General features: G+C 42.1%; 2 protein-coding genes across 5 annotated transcripts in view; both read right to left on the reverse strand.

Annotated features, from left to right (window-relative positions):
* Positions 1-7,206, reverse strand: part of EYA3 (EYA transcriptional coactivator and phosphatase 3) — a 118,965-nt gene extending 111,759 nt beyond the window's left edge. For 2 of the 4 annotated variants that reach the window (XM_050795000.1, XM_050794992.1), the window contains exon 1: positions 7,039-7,206. The gene's annotated coding sequence lies outside the window, so the exon portion shown is untranslated. The remainder of the gene's footprint in view (positions 1-7,038) is intronic. The other 2 variants (XM_050795058.1, XM_050795030.1) reach the window with 2 other exon arrangements.
* RPA2 (replication protein A2) overlaps positions 1-15,824 on the reverse strand; it is a 342,664-nt gene that overhangs the window by 175,689 nt on the left and 151,151 nt on the right. The gene's annotated exons all lie outside the window — the stretch shown is intronic.

Here is a 15,824-nt window from a genome sequence, read left to right on the forward strand (position 1 = left end):
TGTTTCCTAAATTTGACATTTTTAAATTTAAAAGACAAAAATTCAGTGATGTAATAAAACACTAATTTTTATAAGATATTTAGGCACTTTTTTTTTTACCCTATAATGTTCTCTTAAGTCTGAAATATTCCCCCAAAATTTTATATTGGATTATTCTTTTGGTAAGAGAGTGAGATTATCATATTCATATCATCAATCTACTAGGAAAAATTAACATCATTGTGCTAAATTAAATGTTCCTCTTATTTTGAAAAGGGGGAGGGGCACAACAGGTGAAGTTGACCTAAATCGTTTTCAATTACTATGGAAACTAAAGAAAAAATTCAACTCCACCTAAAAGCTAATCATTCTAATGTATTCCCGTAGTAACGGTGCTGATAGTAACTACCTACCAATTTTCCTAAATTCAGTAATTGCTACAATATTAAATTTCAGGTGAAAGAAAACTATTGAAATTTTTAAATACACTGATTATCAGACCCACATAATATAAAAGAGAATTGCTTTGAATCAAAAATTAAATGTTTAACTAAAACTAAAGAATATTCTAAACATCAACAAGTATTATCATCATAGCAAAAGCTTACTCTGTTCAGCTCCATAACAATACTTTTCCCACCAAGTGGAAAAAGGACAAAAGCTACTATAAAAAAACAGTATACTTAACGTCTCAATTAATAAGAAGAGTTAACATGAGAATTAAAATTAGTATTCCTAATCAAATGTCACTTCTTGCCAGAAATATTTATACTTTTCCTGTAAACCAGATTCTACGATTCTCAACTGTTTTCAAAATATTCAGAAAAATAGTATCATTATCTGAGTACAAGACTCCTGCATTAAGGTGCACCTCAACTTACATAAAACAATCTCCTTCCCCCAGATATTTGATTAAGTTTTTAAATTTGGGCTTAATAAAGGCACAAAAGAATCATCTTAATATGATTAATAATACTCTAAATGACTATCATTTGCATCTTCTCATTTAGAAAGTAATTTGTGAAAGTTCTCCTCATCTTTTCTAAAGTAAAAATAAAATCACTAATGTAAATATACTACTTTAAGCATGACAGTCCTAAAGAGATGAATGTACTCTAAACATGATAGTCCTGAAGAGTTGAATGTACTTAATTTTACACAAATTTCCAAATTTGGAAATGAGACCAGTGGTGAATCAGATGTTTCAGTTTTAGTCTTCTGTTTTATATTTCCACGTTGTTAAATTCATATGGGAATGGTAAGATTTAAGAATTTTAAGACTACTACATAAGTTTGTTTAATACTCTGAAGATAAAAGAAAAAAATTAACTTCAAGGGGCCATTTTATAAAAAATAGTGACTTATCTCCAAGTAACTCCAAAGTAATTCACTTCCATAAGATAATTTTTCTAACGGAGGAGGAATTTGATCCTGTATTGTCTTAATATATGGTTTTGCCATCTGAGAAACATCGGTAGTAAAAGGTTTGCAATTTGCCTTAAGCCATCATTAGTAAAAAGGCCAAATAAAACCCTCCCTTAAGGTTCCTAACCAAAAGCAGTACTCTTTTGTGTTATAGACAAACTAGATTTTAAACCTCAACCTATAAAGAGAGAAATCACTAAAGTAGCAGACCCTTGTACAAAAAAGATTAACTCAGGAGCCAAAAAGACTAAGTTCAAATCCAGCTCTTTGATAACTAGTTGTGTTACTTTGGGCAAGTTACATAACTTTTGTACCTCGGTTTCCTTATATGTAAAATGGAGATATTAATAGTACCCTTGGCTGGGCACGGTGGCTCACGCCTGTAATGTCAGCACTTTGGGAGGTTGAGGCGGGCGGATCACGAGGTCAGGAGTTCGAGACCAGCCTGACCAACATGGTGAAACCCCCATCTGTACTAAAAATACAAAAATTAGCCGGGCATAGTGGCGCATGCCTGTAATCCCAGCTACTCAGGAAGCTGAGGCAGGAGAATCACTTGAACTCAGGAGGCAGAGGTTGCGGTGACCCGAGATTGTGCCACTGCACTCTAGCCTGGGCAACAGCACAAGGGCAAGACTCAAAAAAAAAAAAGAATAGTACCCTTATTTAATAGGGTTGTAAAGATTAAAGAGTTAATACATGTAAACTACTTAGAATAGTTCCTGGTACATAGTAAGTGCTATGTAAAGTTCACTTTTACTTTTACCATTTTACCACTACAGATTTTCATGGTTCAGTTATCAAAAAGTTCCCCAAGTGAAAATTATTTGATTGTATCTATAATGAAAGAACATGATTTTATGTCAATTCAGTTTATTTAATTCTAATTATGTTAAGTCTTACATTTAATTCAGAAATGTACAGATAAGATCAAATTCAGAATTTAAGTGTAAATATCAGCCAGATGCAATATTACCTAGTCACATAAATAGCCTAAATATGTACTACTGTAACTGTACACAGTAGGTGCCTCAACAATATTTGCTGAAATAAATGTATTACAAAGAGTATTGCTAATTATTTTCTAGGGAAGAAAATGAAAACCATCTAACTGCTACAAACATTAACCAAGCTAATAAGTTAAAGTGCATCCAACACAATCTGTAGTAAGATCTTCATGATATGAAGCACTGACTGCCTTGGGCTGATCTGTTAACTTATTTACAGTAAGTTGGTACTATTTAAACTACACATTCCTTTTCTGATTCAAAATACTATTGCATACTTAAATGGGAAAACAGCAAAGACAAATTTTATGAAGCCCATATTTTAAATGGCTTTTTTTAAATATACTACAAATAACAGAGAAAATGCCTAAATTACTTCTACATTTAATAATTAACTACCCTGGGACTTAGGTTGATGGAACTAAATAAAAATATCAAGGATGATATGTTCCATTATTTGCTATGTTCTCTGACAGTAAAAGATACCAATACCAACAGGGTAGTTTAGAGCTTAAATCATACACTTTGTAAAAGAATATGCACTTGTATTTTTAAGTCAATTACAAAACAGAAAGTACACCTATTTTCCACTTTACTATCAATATAACAATTCAACCTTTTGGTATAAACTAATTAGATGAATATACGGGAAGAACCGCCTATTCTTTATATATGTGTGTGTGTGTATATATATACATATATATATATATATTTTGAGACCAGTCTCCCTCTGTTGCCCAGGGTGAAGTGCAGTAGCACGATCTCGGCTCACTGCAACCTCTGCCTCCCTGGTTCAAGCAATTCTCGTGCCTCAGCCTCCCGAGCAGCTGGGACTACAGGCGCACGCTGCCACACCCAGCTAATTTTTTGTATTTTAGTAGAGATGGGGTTTCACCATGTTGCCCAGGCTGTTCTCAAACTCCTGAACTCAGGCAATCCGCCCGCCTCAGCCTCCCAAAGTGCTGACTATTCCTAATATTTTAAAATACACATTCCTGTTTTGAACTATTCTTCCTCCATTTAAATCATACATGAGCTAAAGTATCCTATTGTTACATGCAGAACAGAAATATCTTTTGAACAAACTGCTACCTAAAAAGAAGTTCCATGAGCCTTTTATTTATAATCAAAACAAAATAAATGAAGTCATGAAAAAGCTTTGGCAGAGCACAGAAACCACAACGCTACAAGGTACAAGTAACAAGGACTTGTTGGAGGTATATTTTGTTTCTTAAATTTTCAAAACTACATCAGCCGCCTGTGGGTGGTGGCTCACACCTTAATTCCAGCACTCTGAGAGGCCAAGGCAGGCGGATTGCTTGAGTCCAGGAGTTTGAGATCAGCCTGGGAAACATGGTGAAACCCTGCCTCTCCAAAAAAATTTAAAAATTAGCCAGGCGTGGTGGCATAAGCCTGTAGTCCCAGCTATTCTGGAGGCTGTGGGAGGATGGCTTCAGCCCAGGAGATCGAGGCTGCAGTGAGCCAAGATCGCACCACTGCACTATAGCCTGGCCAACAGAGCAAGGTTTTTTTTTTTTTTTTTTTTTGAGACAAACAAACAAACAAACAAACAAAAAACTACATCTCCTTAAACATAGGATTCAAGGACCAAAAAACAAACAAAAAAATGTAAGACAAAGTACACTAGCAAATAAAATGACAAAAAAGAACAAAAAATAATCAAACCAAACCAAAATAAGAAAACTTGATGAGCATAAAGCTAATATGCAGAAACATATTTTAAATTGAGCCCCTAGGGCTACAAACTAAAGTAGAAATTTTTATAGAAAATCAACAGTAATTTTTTTTTCCTGAGCTTTAAAAACAAACACACATTAAGCTGTCTCTGGGTTTGTTTGTTTGTTTGTTTGTTTGGTTTGATTTCATTTGGCAGCTAGGTGGAGGGGCAGGCTTGAAGATCAGCAGCATGAACACAACTGCTCCAATGACAATACAGGATGCTCATTTAATTAATGGCTTCAATGCAGAATATACAGGCCAAAGTCATTTTAGAAGAACAAAAGAGACTCCTAAAACTTTTCAACTTCTACTTCTGCACAAAACAGTTTCTTTCTCTAGTCCCTCTTTGAAGACAAAATAACTTCGGCTTTGGATTTTAAAATCCGTGTCATAGATTTCTTATCCCAATAGCCTCATTCATACATGACATACATATACTGAAATGACCCACTAAATACTATATTGTGCTTTCCAGCCTATGGCTTTAATGGAATTAACACCCGCTACTCTGAGAGCATGTACGGGACTTTAAAAAAATGACCTTGGAAAAATGATTAACTGTTTAAGTTGTAATTTATTTATTTATTTTTTAAGAGACAGGGTCTCACTCTGTTGCCCAGTGGAGTACAGTGTCGTGATCACAGATCACTGTAACCTCAAAACCTTGGGCTCAAGCGATCCTCCAACCTCAACCTCCTGAGTAGTTGGGACTACAGGTGCACACCACTACACCAGGCTAATTTTGTCTATGTTGCCCAGGCTGGTCTTGAACTCCTGGCCAATCCTCCCACCTTGGCCTTCCAAAGTGCTGGGGATTATAGGTGTGAGCCACCATGCCAGACTTAAACCCTAATTTCTTTATGCTTTGTAAATAAAAGTGCCACTTCTTACTAGTGACAATGGTATATAATCTTTAAAAGTAGATTTTGTTATTTTCTATTGTTTTGAAGACAGAGTGATTTCCCATCATTTTTGGGGTTTAACGTTCTTATATTAATCTGCATTAATAAAGCTGGCATTCCCATGGCTTAAATGAAGCCCATAAACCTGAAGGTAAAGAAGCAGCTGGAGTAAGTCATACATATTGGGGTTAGTTTTGAAGGATGGAAAATAGTAAGGCCAGGTTGGACAGAAGCTAGAGCTAGGTAGTGGGGAGGAGGTACACATAAGAAACTTTCAAAGAGGCTTCGCTTAGCAGTTAGGTAAATCCTGAAAGCCAATTAGAAGGGTCCTTCTCTGTGGCTTCTAGGACTAACATGGCCAAACTCCAAAGTCCTTTGCTAAAAACAGCTGAAGAGAGCCCAATTTTGGAATAAGCCAAGGTCTATACACTCTTATATGTATATGTATCATATAATGAAGGACATTTTTCTATAGCTATTTAGCCAAAAGATAAGCAGGTGCTCAGAGTTGTATTTAAGTTCATACTAAAGTACTACATTTTAAAGCACAATTTATAGATTACAGAAATCGATCACACAAAAACCTCTGCAATCAAGTGCTAGATATACACCATAAACATCGGGAAAAAATGAAGATTATCCAAGCCTATACTCTAGATCACGAAATTTGGGAAAGGGGGCACTAACCATTATTAAATGCAATTCTTTCATGTTATAAATGACTTTAAACCTCTAGGGAAATTTAAGAAAGGTGCCCTAAATCTCAAAATGAGAAAATGACAGTTTTACGATAAAGGTGGAAATGGTAAGGAAAAAAACCCACAAAAGTTAGAAGAATATTCTAAGCAATGTACTTCTGAGTAATGTAATTCTAAGTAATGTCTGGCTAATGAAGGAAGAGGAAGATAAGTAGAAAACGTAATAGGGTAAAAATGGAAAAACGCATATGTGCATACTAAGTTTAAAGAAGATTACTCTGAAATTACTATAGTGAACTCTTCAGCAGAACACTTTTCGGTAACAACACAATAAATTCATATATCTGGGGCGAATGACCTCCTCACAAACCCTGTCCTCTATCATCACAAGTGTCCTCTAAGAAACGTCCATGCCGAAAACAGAGCTGAACGTCCCAAAACATTGGCATTTTTGTCTCAGCTGTGCACATCCATTCTCATGGGAACACAAAACTGACAGAACGTCCTCATGACTTGTCAATTCACAAGATCGCGCCAGCCCAACCGCTAGCAGTACCGTGTGCCTGCCACCTGTTAGCTGCTCTTGAGAGAGCCCCAAAACTGAGGTAAAGCGAAGAACTAGGAACGCCTTTGTTGAACCCTAACTATGGAAGCTACCAGAGTTCAGTTTAACCCAGCGCCTTAAGGCAAAACTTCCCCCAGGCTAGAGAAGTCTTCCTATTTCGGGGCTTTGGCAAAGCCCTCCTCTAGCTAAGGACAGGCAGGAGAACCCTAGGAGAAGCACTGTCACCTACTGGTCCCAGGAGGAATGATCAAAGGTGAAGAAAGTTGGGGGACAGGGACCTAGGACCCTAGAGAGAGGCTCAGTTTCTCAGTGGTGAAGAGTGAGCACAATTAGAAGGTGGGCCGTGTCGCCGGGTGAAAGAACGCTGAGATCCCAGATCAGGGGTAGGGGAAAAGAGGTGCTAAAAGAAGGGAAGAGGAGAAAAAAGGAGAGGCAGCGGCTGAGAGAAGCTCTGAGGTGTAAGGCAAGAAACCGAGGTTGGAAAAGGGCTGATAAGGCTGAGGAAAAACAGCAAGGCGAGAGATGCACAGAAGCGCGAGAAGGCTAAGCTGAGGTGAATAAGGCGAGGCCAGCGTGAAGGAAAGGGCTGAGGTGAGTGAAGTACTGCAGGGACAAGGGACAGGCGAACAGACTCCCACACACAAGGACCGAGGCAGAACGCTAGACCTTTCAGGCCGTGCTCAACCGGCTGCGCTCAAACCCTGTCGACAGCGGAGACTCACCCAAAGGCTGTAAAAGTCCCACAGCAGGACATGGAAACCAGTCCAGACCCACAGTAGAACCAAGCGAGCGGAGGAAACCGCGGCGTTAGTGTGACCCGGATGCGCATCCCTAGGAACCGGAAGTAAGCTGCCAGAGTCCCCTTACGATCCACACCTCGTTCCACTAGAAGCCTCTGGGCGCATGTGTTGAGTCTGACCGGGCGGGGAAGCGCCTAAGCTCCGCCCACTCTGCCGGCACGGCGAGCCCCGCCCATGGCCACGCCCCTCTCGATGCCACTAAGACGGCAGCTTCTGGGTGAGCCCCAGGCAGTCCCGACGGTGCTACCGCCTTCACTTTTAAGGAAGTCTTCAAAAATGCGCGTAATCCCTACCTCGGTAAAAGGAACGTGAGAAGTGCTAGGTGCATTTGGTAGATTTAGAAAAACTATGGGAAGGAGAATGAGTGGGAAGTTTTGGAAGACATTTGGGAGGCTAGCCCAAGGTGATCTTTTTTCTTTGTTCTTTTCTTTTCTTTTTTTCTTTTTCTTTTTTTTTTTTTTTTTGAGATGGAGTTTCGCTCTTATTGCCCAGGCTGGAGTGCAATGGCGCGATCTTGGCTCACTGCAACCTCCACCTCCCGGGTTCAAGCGATCCTCCTGCCTCAGCCTTTCCAGTAGCTGGGATTACAGGCATGTGCCACCACGCCCGGCTGATTTTGTAGTTTTAGTAGAAAGGGGTTTCTCCATGTTGGTCAGGCTGGTCTCGAACTCCCGACCTCAGGTGATCCGCCTGCCTCAGCCTCCCAAAGTGCTAGGATTACAAGCGTGAACCACCGCGCCCGGCCTTTTTTTTTTTTTAACTTTTGACACAGAGTCTAGCTCTGTCGCCCAGGCTGGAGTGCAGTGGCGCCATCTCAGCTCACTCCAACCCCCGCCTCCCAGGTTCAAGTGATCCTCCCACCTCAGCCTCCCGAGTAGCTAAGACTACCGGTGCTCACCACCACGTCTGGCTAATTTTTGTATTTTTCGGTAAGGACAGGATTTTGCCATGTTGCCCAGGCTGGTCTCCAACTCTGGAGCTCAGTTGATCTGTCCCCCTCGGCCTCCCAAAGTGCTGGGATTACAGGCGTGAGCCGTTGCACCTGACCCCAAGGTGATCTTTTTATCCCCAAATTTAGTTTATTCTTAATATTATATGAAGCTTACAACTCACTTCGTGCACACTGTTTTCAGAAACAAAATTCTTAAATGTTTTGTTAATTTTAAATTACAACCCAAGTATGGGCTAGAAGCAAGGTTGAATTCAGGCTTTGTGGAGACTTGACGTTTATTCAATTTTGGGGCCTCTTTAAAATAATCAAGGCCAGGCGCAATGGCTCACGCCTGAAATCCTAGCGCTTTGGGAGGCCGAGGTCGGCGGGTTGCTTGAGCCCAGGAGTTGGAGATCACCCTGGACAACAAAGTTAGACCCTGTCTCTACGAAAGAAAGCAAAACAAAACAGAAAAATTAGCCAGGTGTGGTGGCACGCATCTGACTGAGCCCGGGAGGTAGAGGCTGCTGTGAGTTACGGTTATGCTACTGCACTCCAGCCTGGGCAACAGAGCGAGACGCTGTCAAAAAAAAAAAAAAAAATCCAAAATTACAAATACAATATTAGATATAAAAGTCAACCTTTTATAATGAGAAAAAATAAAAACATTTTTATTAGCTCACAAATACCACGAATAACAAAATCCAGAAAAAAACACTTTTTTCTACATTTTTTGACTGTATATTTGATCACCTCTTCCGATACAACAATGTACTAAGCAATATCATTTTCTAAGATCCTTAACTCCTCTCTCACATCCCACATCTACTCCATCAGCAAGTTCTGCAAGATCTGCCTTCAAAATCTGTCCAGAATCTGACCATTTACTGCCTCCGTTGGTATAAACCAGTCAGTCAGTGACTGTGAGTGCCCTATTTATACCCTTGCCTTCCCACAATCTTTTTTTTTTTTTTTTTCAGATGGAGTCTCCCTCTGTCACCCAGGCTGGAGTGTAGTGGCCTGATCTCGGCTCACTGCAACCTCCGCCTCCTGGGTTCTCCTGCCTCAGCCTCCTGAATAGCTGGAATTACAGGCGCCTGACAGCACACCCGGCTAATTGTTACATTTTTAGTAGAGATGGGGTTTTGCCATGTTGGCCAGGTTGGTCTTGAACTCCTGGCCTCAAGTGATCCGTAAGCCTCAGCCTCCCAAAGTGCTGGGATTACAGGCGTGAGCCTCCGTGTCCGGCCCCCACAATCTATTAATATGGTAGCAATGGGCTCCTATTAAAACCCTAATTAGATCATGTCCCTCCTCCAATGCATTCCTATTTCAGAGTGAAAACCAAAATCCTTATATTGGCCTACAGGACCCTCAAGATTTGACACCTCCAGTACAACTCTGCTCTAACCTCAACTCCTACTCCTTCTGTCATCCTTCCCCTTAAAGCACACTGGCCTCTGCCATTCCTCAAACCTGCAGGTAGGCTCAGGGCCTTTGTGCTTTTTAATCCGTCTGCCTGGAGTGCTCTTCCCCCAGATACCTGCATCATTCACCCGCTCACCTCATTTACATCTTTATTCACATGTCACTTTCTCAATGGGATCTTCCCTGACACTACATTTAAAATTGGAACACTACCATCCTCCTTGTATTTTCCCATCCCACAAGTTGCTTGTAAATTTGGCTTAGTGTCTCTCTCCCCCTACCAGAATGTAAGCTCTATGAGTCCATGGATGTTTGTCCAATTTGTTCACGGATGTTTTTCAGCACCAGAATGGAGCCTGGTACATTGTAGGCACTCAGTAAATGTTTGTTGAATGGAAGGCTAAATTGCTCATTTACTTTGCTTTTCCTGGTCTGAAAACCCTGCAAACTGAGCCACCAACTCCACCAGAGGGAGCCCATGAGTAACCAATGCAATAGCCCCAGAAAGGTTATGCCTAAAGTATTTACATATATATACACGCTGTTTAAGGACAGGAATATGTGCTGAGAAATGCCTCATTAGGTAGTTTCATCATTGTACGAACATCGTAAAATGGACTTATACACACCTAAGCTATATGGTATAACCTATTGCTCCTAGAATACAAATCTGTACAGCATGTGACTGTACTAAATACTGTAGGCAATTGTAACACAATGGCATGTATTTGTGTATTTAAACATATAAAAAACATAGAAAAGGTACAGTAAAAATATTATATAATCTTATGGGACCACCATCATATATGTATTCTATCATTTACCAAAATATCATTATGTGGCAGCTATGATTCTAAAACAGAGCTACAAGACAGCATGCAAATTCCTCCCCAGAGCAGAAGCTGTATCTTGCTAGCACTCCAGTGTCTTTACAGTCATTTAAGAATAAAATCCAGGCTGGGCGCGGTGGCTCACGCCTATAATCCCAGCACTTTGGGAGGCCGAGGCAGGTGGATCACAATGTCAAGAGATCGAGACCATCCTGGCCAACATGGTGAAACCCCGTCTCTACTAAAAATACAAAAATTAGCTGGGCATGGTGGCGCGGGCCTGTAGTCCCAGCTTCTCGGGAGGCAAGAGAATCGCTTGAACCAGGACCCGGGAGACAGAGGTTGCAGTGAGCTGAGATCGTGCCACTGCACTCCAGCCTGAGCTACAGAGCAAGACTCTATCTCAAAAAAAAAAAAAAAAAAAGAATAAAATCCAAAGGCTGGGCACGGTGGCTCCCACCTGTAATCCTAGCACTTTGGGAGGCTGAGGCAGGCAGATCACCTGAGGTCAGGAGTTCAAGATCAGCCTGGCCAATATGGTGAAACTTCATCTCTACAAAACATACAAAAATTAGGCAGGTGTGGTGGCAGGCACCTGTAGTCCCAGCTACTCAGGAGGCTAAGGCATGAGAATTACAGGAGGCAGAGCTTGGAGTGAGCTGAGATGGCACCACTGCACTGCAGCCTGGGCGACAGAGTGAGAGACTCCGTCTCGAAAAATAAACAAATATATAAAAATAAAATAAAAATAAGACCTCTAATTTATATATTTCCATTTTGAAAAGATATGATGAATGTATGATCGGTGTTTTATAAGAGTTATTAATTTAAACCCTCCTGATTGACGTATATGAAGTACAATGGTCTGGATTTTACTTCTGTTGATGTTCTATATTGTACTTGAGGCAATTTCTTATGATATATATGATTGTTGAGCTTCTAAAAGCAATCTGTAGTTGGTAGGATTGTAAAATGGCGCAACGTTATGGAAAGCAATATGGTGGTTCCTGAAAAAAATTGAAAATAGAACTAACATATGATCCAGCAATCCCCTTCTGGGTATATATCCCTAAGAATTGAAAGCAGGATCTCCAAGAGATATTTGCACACCCATGTTCACAGCAGCACTATTCACAATAGCTAAGAGATGGAAGCAACCCAAATGTCCAATGTATAAACACATTTGGTATACATATAATGGAACACTATGCAACCTTAAAAAGGCAGGAAATTCTGTCTGGGTGCAGTGGCTCACGCCTGTAATCCCAACACTTTGGGAGGCTGAGGTGGGCAGATCACGAGGTCAAGAGATCGAGACCATCCTGGCCAACATGGTGAAACCTTGTCTCTACTAAAAATACAAAAATTAGCTGGACGTGGTGGCGGGCGCCTGTAGTCCCAGCTACTTGGGAGGCTGAGGCAGAAGAATCGATTGAACCTGGGAGGTGGAGGTTGCAGTGAGCCGAGATCAAGCCATTGCACTCCAGCAGCCTGGGCAACAAGAGCAAAACTCAAAAAAAAAAAGAAGAGTATCACCAATATCAGCAGTACACATGCCTGTAGTCTCAGCTACTCAGGAGGCTGAGGTGGAAGAATTGCTTGACCCCAGGAGTTCGAGTCTGCAGTGACCTATGGTTGCGCCACTACACTCCAGCCTGGGTGACAGAGTGAGACCCTGTCTTAAAAACAAAACAAAACGAAAACACCACAAGTCAGGCTAAACTCTCTGCCCTCGTGGAGCTCACATTCTAATCAATCCATAGACAGAAATGTGTGTTGAATATGTTCAACTGGGACTTAACACTTTCCTACTTCATTCTAGTGAACCTTCTCATACTGCAGAGGTGGAATTTTATAAATGGCATTTCACAGGCTTCCATTCATGTAGGATTCTGGGTAAGAACTAGATATGGTCCATTAGATGTATTTAGGTAAGATTCGTAAGGGAGAAATGAGGTAGAAGCCATTTCCTGCACTTGGCTGTTTCTGTTGGCCAATACGATCATTGCTGGAGACATGAGTTTTTTCTGCAGCAGAATATCAGTTTGTTTTGTTTTGAGAAGAAGTTTCACTCTTGTCTCCCAGGCTGGAGTGTAATGACATGATCTCAGCTCACTGCAACCTCCACCTCCCAGGTTCAAGCGATTCTCCTGCCTCAGCCTCTGAAGTAACTGGGATTACAGGCACCTGCCACCACACCCAGCTAATTTTTATATTATTTGAGACGGAGTCTCTCTCTGTCCCCCAGGCTGGAGTGCAGTGGTGCGATCTGCAATCACTGCAAGCTCTGCCTCCTGGGTTCACGCCATTCTCCTGCCTCAGCCTCCCGAGTAGCTGGGACTACAGGCACCTGCCACTACACCCGGCTAATTTTTTGTATTTTTAGTAGAGACGGGGTTTCACCATGTTAGCCAGGATGGTCTTGATCTCCTGACCTCGTGATCCGCCCACCTCAGCCTCCCCAAGTGCTGGGATTACAGGCGTGAGCCACCGTGCCCGGCCAATTTTTATATTCTTAGTAGAGATGGGGTTTCACCATGTTGGCCAGGCTGGTCTTGAACTCCTGACCTCAAGTGATCCACCCTCCTCAGCCTCCCAAAGTGCTGGAATTACAGGTGTGAGCCACCACTCCCAGCCCAGAATTTCCGTTTCTAGTCTCTCTGAGTCTTGAAAAGTAGTAGCAGTAATAGACCGGGCGTGGTGGCTCACAACTGGAATCCCGGCACTTTGGATGGATCTCTTGAGGCCAGGAGTTTGAGACCAGCCTGGCCAACATGGCAAAACCCTGTCTCTACTAAAAATACAAAAATTAGCCAGGCGTGGTGGCTGAGGAACAAGAATCACTTGAACCTGGGAGACAGATGTTGCAGTGAGCTGAGATAGCACCACTGCACTCTGGCCTGGATAACAGAGTAAGACTCTGTCTTCAAAAAAAAAAAAAAAAAAAAAAAGAATGAATGAAAGGTACTAGCAGCAATGATGGCTTGCAACAACAGTACTTACCCAGTCCTAACTTTCTTCTTTTTTTTTTTTTTTTGAGAGTCCCACTCTGTTTCCCAGGCTGGAGTGCAGTGGTGCAATCTTGGTTTACTGCAACCTCCACCTCCCAGGTTCAAGCAATTCTCCTGCCTCAGCCTCCTGAGTACCTGGGACTACAGGCATGCACCACCATGCCTTACTAATTTTTGTATTTTTAGTAGAGATGGGGTTTCACCATATTGGCCAGGCTGGTCTTGAACTCCTAACCTCACATGATCTGCCCGCCTCGCCTCCCAAAGTGCTAGGATTATGGGCGTGGGCCACTGCGCCCAGCCTACTATATATTATTTAGACCAGTAATTCTCAAAGTTTGGTCTGGGGACCTCCTGGAGACCTTCAAGACACTAACAGGGAGTAAGTGAAATCAAAACTACTTTAAAAATGATACTAATTCATTATTTGCCTTTTTCACTCTCATTCTTTCAAAGGTGTGGTGGAATATTCCAGGGACTATGTGCTGACTCATTGCTAATGGCTAATGGAATGTGTGCTGGTATATTCTTGCATTTTCAAGCTTCTTCAGTTTTAATTTCTAAAAGAGAAAATATAAATAGCTATAATCCATATAAACAAAAGCTCTTTGGGGTCACCAGTAATTTTTTTTTTTTTTTTTTTTTTTTTTTTTTTGATACGGAGTCTCTTTGTGTTGCCCAGGCTGGAGTGCAATGGCACGATCTCAGCTCACTGCAACCTCTGCCTCCTGGGTTCAAGCGATTCTCATGCCTCAGTCTCCTGAGTAGCCGGGATTACAGGCACATGCCACCGCATCTGGCTAATTTTTTTGTTCTTGTTGTTTTTCAGTAGGGATGGGGGGGGGGGTTCACCATATTGGCCAGGCTGGTCTCGAACTTGTGACCTCAAGTGATCCACCCACCTCGGCCTCCCAAAGTGCTGGGTTTACAGGCATGAGCCACCATGCCCGGCCATGGGGGTTACAAGTAATTTTTAACAGCATTAAGGGATCCTGATATCAAAACATTTGAGAACTACTGACCTAAGTCATTGTGTATATTCATTCTTGTACTATTTGCAGTGGCCCGACTTCGTCCATTTCTGGATGCCTGATTCCCACACATGGCTATACCCATGCCATGTTCAACACTCTCCTACCAGGATGCCTTTCATTTTGATTAACACGCTTCAGACAGTATCTTCTTCCACACAACCAGTAACAGCTGTTTTGGCACAGCCCTGGGACTCCGCATAACTGAGAACTGTCCTCATGGCCAGCACAAGACCCACAGACCTGCTGGTGCTGGATTATCTTTTCTGGCTGACTCATCTGGGATACCTGGTTTCTGCCCCTGCCTTTGCCCTATTGAGCACTAGACTGACCCAGCAGTTGTCAGCTGCCCACATTTAAGCTGAGTTAGCTGGGTTAGTGGGGGCCCATATCCCTGTCCAATTCCAGAGAGTGAGTTGTGTCAAACTTAGGTTGCTTGGAAGTTTCCTGCCAACCAGATAATGGATTCATATTTGCTTTTAATCGTGGCTATACCGGCCGGGTGCCGTGGCTAATACCTGTAATCCCAGCACTTTGGGAGGCCAAGGTGGGTGGATCACTTGAGGTCAGGAGTTTGAGACCAACTTGGCCAACACAGTGAAACCCTGTCTCTACTAAAAATACAAAACCTAGCCAGGCATGGTGGCACATGCCTGTAGCCCCAGCTACTCTCTACTCGGGAGGCTGAGGCAAAAGAATCGCTTGAACCCGGGAGGCAGAGGTTGCAGTGAGCAGGATCATGCCAGTGCACTCCAGCCTGGGCAACAGAGCTAGATTCCATCTCAAAAAAAAAAAAAAAAAAAAAAAAAAAAATTTATGGCTATCCCTTCCCACAAGAATGCCATTATCTGTGTATTTGTACTCTATAATTAGATTTAAAGTTAAAACATAAACTGTTGGCCAGGCACGGTGGTTCACACCTGTTATCCCAGCACTTTGGGAGACTGAGGTGGGCGAATCACCTGAGATCAGGAGTTCAAGACCAGCCTGGCCAACATGGTGAAACCCCATCTCTACTAAAAATACAAAAACTAACCAGGCATGGTGGCACATGCCTGTAATCCCAGCTACTCAGGAGGCTGAAGCAAGTGAATTGCTTGAACTCAGGAAGCAGAGGTTGCAGTGAGCCAAGATCGCACCATTGCACTCCAACTTGGGCACCACATCAAGACTCTGTCTCAAAACAACAACAACAACAACAACAACAACAAAATTAACTGTTAATAATGGATGTTTCTTGTGGATAGAAGGGACCATGTCATACATTCTGTCAACTTCGCTTTTTTTTCTTTCTTTCTTCTTCTTCCCCCATAGTGAGAATGTATAGACTTTCGAGGACTCTGGAAACAGATTGCGTGTTTGAATCCTGGCTCTCCCACTTATAGTTGTGTGCATTTGGACAGGTTGAGTATTGCTCAGTTCCTCAGTTTTCACACATGTAAAATGGAGATTTAAAACAGCATGGGCTGTGAGCGGT

The sequence above is a fragment of the Macaca thibetana genome, chromosome 1 (assembly GCF_024542745.1).
Source record: "Macaca thibetana thibetana isolate TM-01 chromosome 1, ASM2454274v1, whole genome shotgun sequence".
In the NCBI taxonomy this organism is placed as follows: domain Eukaryota; kingdom Metazoa; phylum Chordata; class Mammalia; order Primates; family Cercopithecidae; genus Macaca; species Macaca thibetana.